A 6,967-nucleotide genomic window follows, 5' to 3' on the forward strand; every position below is an offset into this window, starting at 1 on the left:
ACGACCACACTCGTTTTTGAATTTGGAGAAATTAATACTCGAAAGAGCAAAGACTGCAGCATTTCATCTTTAAATGCAGTACCTAGAGTAGGAGTGCTGTCTCTTTCCCAGCACCAGCCCCTCACCCCTGAAGAGTTGCCTGGAAAGATGTTTTCATGGAAGTTGAACCCTAATACACTGTCTGATGCACAAAACACCTCTACTTTGAACTCGCCTCTCAAAAAGCTGCTTTTTCACATCATTGGCAAAGAGCAGACAATTATAGAAAAGACCCCTTCTCTTCCAAGCTTCCCACATCCCTGCTCCACATTACGGCACCCACAGAGGGCCTGCCACAGACTGGCACTTCCCCCTATAATTGCCATGAGGCCTCTTGGCAGAGAGAGGGAGGCCGCTGGAGAAGGACCTCCCACAAGGAAAATCCTTGTTTGTTCAAAGGACCAGTGTTTCTTTGGCCAAAGAAGTCTCTTCCCCATGGGTTCCCAGGCCTTGAAATAACATGCACCATGTCCCGTAGCCACCTGGTGTGGTGGTGTTGGGTTTTTTTTCCTAAAAGTTTATTTTTAAAAAGGAAGGAAAAAGGAGCAAGTGATGTTTACTTCTGCTCCAACAGTGGAGAAACAGCTGAATCCACCTGCTTCTCCTTTGCAGCCAATAGCAAACAGCTTCCTCCAGGCTCAGGCCAGAAGAAGGGAGTGGCAGGGGAAAGAGGCACTGAGCTTAGGAGCCAGTTACCAAGAGGGAATCATCTGGAACTTCAAAGAAATGCCTGCGTGTCACAGGAGAGCCTGTATATAAGTTAAAATAGTCATGAAAGCATTGATGTTGCACTTGTACATAATTATACAGTAGTGTCCAGAATGTTCAGACATTCAGAGTGTACATAGAACAGAAAACTACGTTAATGTATTTTTATTAAATGTAATGGTGTCTGAGTTTTACCTAATTATGTTTTTTTGCCACATACTGGATATCCAAGTCTGAAGAAGTCTTCTCATTGGGCCCTGATACATTGATAACAAAACCGGGGGTGGGGAGGCATCCCCATCGTGCCAGTGTGTCCAGATGCATCTGGTACAAATTGGTTGATTGTAAAACAGAAATTGTCTGTTGGTACACAGAGGGGTAACCAAGCGCTGAGCCCACGTAAACAGCATTGTGTGAGGAGAGTCGAAGGCAGTGGGCCTGCTGCTGTCACTGTTGCTGGCTCTGCAAGGGAGTCAGGAATCTTTCTGTCAGCCTCTTGGTGCTGTGCATGGCCAGGGATGACCCATCTTGTCCTGAGAAGTGTTTCTCTTAGTCTCTAAGTTCAAAGACCCTATCAGATTTTCCAGAAAGGGGCTTCTGGAGCTGCCTTTTGTTCAGTTTGGTCTAAATTTTAATGACCATTTCCCAGGATGGTGGTTTCCTAGACTGAAAACGGCGGGTGGGAGTAGGGTGGCTAGTTCACTGATAGATAGCTCGCATTTTGTCCGGAGAACCGCACACAGCCTGGCCTCCTGTCCACCCCCCACTGCTCATCTTACAGTTTGCGGAGAAGTCTGCACTTCCTGTGAGATCACCTCTAAGAGATTGGAGGAGATGTGGAGAGAAGGCAACCCATACTCCCCTGAGCTAACCTGGAGGAAAAGCAGCCCTGGACGGAAGACGGTCAGCAGTAGGAAAACAGCAGAACATCTGTGGGTGAGGCCTGGAGCGCCTGATGGGAGACTTACCGGGAAGTCTGGGGCGAATGCATGAGAAGACCAGAGCACTTTCCGTAGAAAAAAGACATGGGACCTTTTCAGTGCAACTTGCTCCGTCAGTTCAACGGAGTGTGTCTGGGGTGGGGGTGGGGGTTCACTTCCTTGGGTGCTGGTATCATTTTCGAGAACACCTTTGATCCTTTAGTTTCTTTCATCCATCCACACCCTCAATGAATACTCACTAAGCACTTACTAACAGCCTAAGCTAACGCCAGGGCAGTGACCAAGATGGAAAAGAAGCTCTTTGGAACTACAGCAAAACCCAGCTCTTGCCCCTCATCCCAGGAGACCTTTCCTCGTGGCGGTTTCTGTGAGAATAGGCCGCCCTGAGGATAGACCCAGGAAGGCAGAGGGTCTGTCCTCGGGCCGCGCACCGGCTCTCAGTCTGAAATGTTTGCCCAATTGACCAAACTCGGCTCCAACCATAAAAATCACCGTGATGGCAGGCCCGCCAAGAGACATTTCCCCGGAATCGTTCAAACTCCTCAACACCCTTACCTACAGGGAGATGATCTGGACTGGAGAAGAGAACTGGCGCCTTCTCTTTCAAAGGCAATAATGGAATTGACTTTCAGTAACTGAAATTTGTGCACAAAACATTCTAAACACTAGTGAAGCCTGTTTCGTTGAACTAATTCTGGCTCTGGAAATGTTTTTGTTTTATAGGTATTTACGGTTTTTGTTTTTGTTTTATTTCTGGTTTGGATTCAAGCTTAGTTTGTTAATATGTATAATTTAGCATCTCTTGCACTCATGTAAATATGGAGTAAGTATTGTAAACTATTTCATTGCTGGGGACTGTGGGTGTTATACATACATTTAGGACTGCAATTTTTTGGTATTTTTTGTATTGTAAAATAACAGCTAATTTAAGCAGGAACAAGAGAACTAAGGGAGGTCTGTGCATTTTAAACACAAATGTGAAGAACTTGTATATAAACAAAAGTAAATACTATAATACAAACTTCCTTCTGAAATAAAAGTAGATCTGGTAAAAATGTGTTTTTGCTCTGAATGTTGAATTTGGATTTTGGGGTTTTTTTTTTTCCTTTATTTTTACAGTTTGTTCATTAGAACCTTATGAAAAGGGGGAAATTTGCTTACATTTGCTTAAAGTTACCAGTTTTCAGACTGTCTAAGAGGAAGCACTTGGCATTGAGTAAGGTCAAGGTATAAAACCTGCAGGGGTGGGCACCTCGGCCACCTCTTGGGGCAAGGGGTACAGAGAGCCCTGTGCAGCTGTGAGCAGACTCCCAGTGTCCCCACTGTGGCCTGCACTGCCCTTGAAACGACCATGCTGGGGAGGGAGACTGGTGTGCAGAGCAGCTCTGCCCTGGCATGGGGAGGGTCCCCCAGGGTGGGGGCCAGCAGGGGCGGGGTGCCGCCGAGGCCCGAGCCACCCCCACTTCCCCTGGTCTTTCACCTTCTCCTTCCCTCATGGGTTCCTGAATGTTGAGGTTTTCCAGACTCTGCGAAATCCAGGTGTGCTGACAGGTTGAGTGCTCTACGGCCACAGTGTTGTCCTTGGTTCGGAGTTCCTGACGTTCTTCCCACCCACAAAGCTGCGTCCGCGGGTGCGGCTCCTGTGCGGGGAGCAGGGTCAGCACAGTGCACTCGGGCGCCCTGGTGTGGAGTGCAGGAGCCCCAGAAGGAAGATCGACGTAAGGGCAGTTGAGAACTGAAGAGGGAGCACGAGGAAATGCTGTGGTTCCTGTTGGGGAGGGAGGCCTAGGCACCAGGTCCCACCGGCCCACCAGTGCTTGGGACTGGGCTGGGGAGGTTAATGGTGGGACTGGTGGCCACTTGCCAGGGTGGAGAAGACCCCGAAACTGTGCAGGGGGGAGGGTTGTGGGAGCCACCAACTGCTTAAGACAGGATGAAAACCTGTGAGTGTGTTCACCAAACCTGTCAGATTTTGCCATTGGACCCACAGGTTAGGTGGGGGGCCATAAACTGAGCTGTGGCCGAAACGTTGGAAGAAGTAATGGACGCCAGTTCCAAACTTGGCCCATCCGGTCCTCCCACATGGGACTCCCTGGAGGTCAGGTGCCAACGAGGTTGGAAGGCCCGTGGGTCCCTGAGTCACCAAACGGAGGCAAGTCACCTGCTCAGCAAGAGCTGTACGCTGCTCTTTGCATCACTGAAAGGAAACTTCTACTCTAACCGACCCACTGAGATTTGGGGCTGAATTAGGACAAGTGGCTTGTCTTAACTCTCACTAATACACACATTGGTACCCTGAAGCGCAGTGCAACCGTCACCAAAACCTAAACTACAGGACCTTGGCTTAGGTCGTGGCCAGGGGGCAGGCGGGAAGCAGACGGCAGCAGCAGAACAGCTGGGACCGCTGACAGGCAGGGGCAGGACAGCTGGTGAGGCTGTCAAGTTCGACAACTTGGAAAGCAATCCACGTGTCTGCTGAGGTTTTAGCTCCGAGGGAAGAAGGTCAGAAAACCACCCCAGAATGCGGAATGTGTTGATTACTATCGGCTGCTTTGGACGAGGCAGCACAAGGAGGAGTTGAGTCCCAGAAAGAATGAGCCAGTCTACAAGCCGAAGGCAAGGGGATAGAGGATCCTGAAACTCAGGGTCCTGCAGTGCGAGAAAAGCCAACTCCTCTTGCTTCTGGTCTCCAAACGCTAAGAGGCGCTCACGATCCACGGAGACCCAGTAATTCCCGGCCTCCAGGGGTGAGGGGCAGGTGGAGGGTGTGGTCTTCCCGCCTGGGCCTCAGAACCTCAAGGCCAGCCTCCTGAGGGAGAGGCAATCAGGAAGCAAAGATATAAAACCAACTTGAGAACTGTGTCCAGGAAAAGAATCAGGAATGTCGTCCCTGACCCTGGATCTGCCTGGGAAATAAATAAAAAGTGTAGGTTTTGAGGACTCCTGGGTGGCTCAGTCGGTTAAGCGTCCGACTCTTGATTTCCGTCCAGGTCATGATCTCAGGATGGGGAGATGGAGCCGGAGTCACGCTCTGTGCTCAGCCAGGAGTCTGCTCTCTCTCTCTCTCTCTCTCTCCCTCCTCTCCGCCCCCCCCCCCCCCGCCACTCACTCTCTCTAAAATAAATCTTTAAAAAAAAAAGTGTAGGTTTTTGAGGGAATGATGTTGCCAAAGAAACCATTAGTCTGACCTTTAAAAATGTAAACAACCAACCAACGCCGGGACTACTGAGGAAGCCTTCGCTAGAACCATGCGGCCGGAGATGGCGGTGCGAGCTGGTCTTAGGGCGCCCACCACAGGGCCCCAAAGGATTTCAGACTCGCTGCAAGTCGGCCATCCCCCTCCTTCCTGCGTGAGGGTGTCCTTCCCAGCCTGGCCACTGTCTGCGGGCCAGACATTGCGTAGGGACCAGGGATTTCAGTGAATGAGACAGAAATCCCTGTCCTCGTGGAGTATACGATGCAGTTGGGGAGACAGGTAATGAATACAACGTCAGATGGTAAGTTCTGTGAAAGTACAGATGCGGTAGGGGGCAGAAAGTGTGGGGCGGGGGCGGAGGGGGCGGACTGCTCCTTTACTGTTGTGACAGGTGACCGCTGAGCAGAGAGCTGAAGGGAGGTGGGAGCCGGCACGTGGATGTTCTGCACGAGGGAAACAGAAGTGGAGGGAGCAGCAGGTGCGGAGGCCTAGAGGTAGAGCACTCCTGGGGGGGCGGTGAGCTCGTCCAAATAGGCCAGAGCAGCTAAAACACAGTGGGCTACCATAGAAGTCCCAGGAGTTGGGCCTGGCCGGGCATGCGGCACCGGGCTACTCCCTAGGCGACATTTGGGGGATAGGGAGGCGCGGTTCTGACTACTGCATCGCATGGGGCGGTGCCGCTGGGATTTCGTGCGTGAGCCTGAAGATAGTCATCCTGTAACGCATGGGATTGTCCCACCCAACCAAGGATTGACCCACTTCCCACTTGATTTTAAAATGTCTTGCTGGGTATTTGTGGAGATGAGAAAATCTGTTTCTAATTATTGAAGCGTGGAGCCTAACCCGGTTGCAAACACAAGGATTTGAGAGCTGGTTTGATATAGTCAGTTTTCCAGAAACGCGACTATGGTGTAAATCAAGGGAAGACCAGATTTTGTTCAAAACTTTACCCAGAGCTGGTCATCATTTTGGAAAATGCTGTCACCAATGCACGGTGACATTGGTGTCTGAGTCCCCAACCCCACCCACACACGTGTGCAGCCCCATGTTGCTAGCTGTCTAACACCCCTGACAAGAATTCCCTTCCATCCTGTGTCGCCAACACAAGAAAGGGACTAGACCGGAAGCCCTGCTGACTGTAGGCAACAACGTGCTGCACGGGGAGCCAGGGACAGCCTGGTTCAGGGCCCATCTGCACACCCAGTAGCCCTTTCTCATTCGTTTAATCCTGATCCCCTGAGGGCTCAGTTTCTGAAGTTGTGTATTTTGTTCTGGAGTGTACTCATCTTAATTGTTCTTTCTGTATCTTCTGCCTTGGACTGGAGGCTCCTTTGAATATGGGGTGACATGTTCTTGGCAGAACAGCTTCCCAAGACATCCTTCAGCTCAGGCCTTCCAGGGCCTGTAGGCCAACAAGACAGAGCCGCAGCTGTCTCCTGTCACACCCATACCGGGCTCACTGGCAAGTTGCTGTCCAGCTGGGGAATGTCTCCTGAAGGCCCACATGGCCCCTGCGCTCCTGCTACTCTGGAAACCTCACCTAACAATGTCCATACTTCCTCTAAAAATGAGCTGCCCCTGGGAGTTTGGCCCTGCCTGACTCAGCTATGGGGTGGAGAGGGCAGAAGGGGGAACACAAGCAGTTTCCATATCAACCGTGCACCTAGACAACAGGCCCCACGCCAGAGTGGACATTCATGAGCCGTGAAGTTTCCACCAATAAATCCATGGATGCTTAGCATCTGCCTTTCTGCCTGACCCCCACCCCCACTCCCAGCCACCTGCCAGCTAGAGGCTCAGTGTTGACAGCAGCTAGCAGAGGCCCAGTCACAGGGATGAGGCCTGGGCCAGGACTGCAGTCTCCCCAAGTGCACATGAGAGAGTGACAGCAAGCAGGCTACCCAGAAGGACACGGAGGCCAACACTCAGATGTGGACAAACAGGGCTGGACCTGTTCCTGTTCATGGGGGCCATGGTGGGACTCAGCCTCGAGGTGTCTGGCCAGACTTAACACTGTGTGTGAGGCAGACCTTTTCAGGTGGAAGTGACAGAAACTAAACTCCGACGACTCTTGGTTTCCTGG

General features: G+C 51.3%; 1 protein-coding gene across 1 annotated transcript in view; it reads left to right on the forward strand.

Moving 5' to 3' along the window:
* ATRN (attractin) overlaps window positions 1-2,745 on the forward strand; it is a 146,647-nt gene extending 143,902 nt beyond the window's left edge. The window contains exon 30 of the mRNA XM_045808244.2: window positions 1,529-2,745. The gene's annotated coding sequence lies outside the window, so the exon portion shown is untranslated. The remainder of the gene's footprint in view (window positions 1-1,528) is intronic.
* The last annotated feature ends 4,222 nt before the right edge of the window (window positions 2,746-6,967 follow it).

This window comes from Ursus americanus, chromosome 22, assembly GCF_024610735.1.
Source record: "Ursus americanus isolate L20-20 chromosome 22, mUrsAme1.1.p, whole genome shotgun sequence".
Classification (NCBI taxonomy): Eukaryota; Metazoa; Chordata; class Mammalia; order Carnivora; family Ursidae; genus Ursus; species Ursus americanus.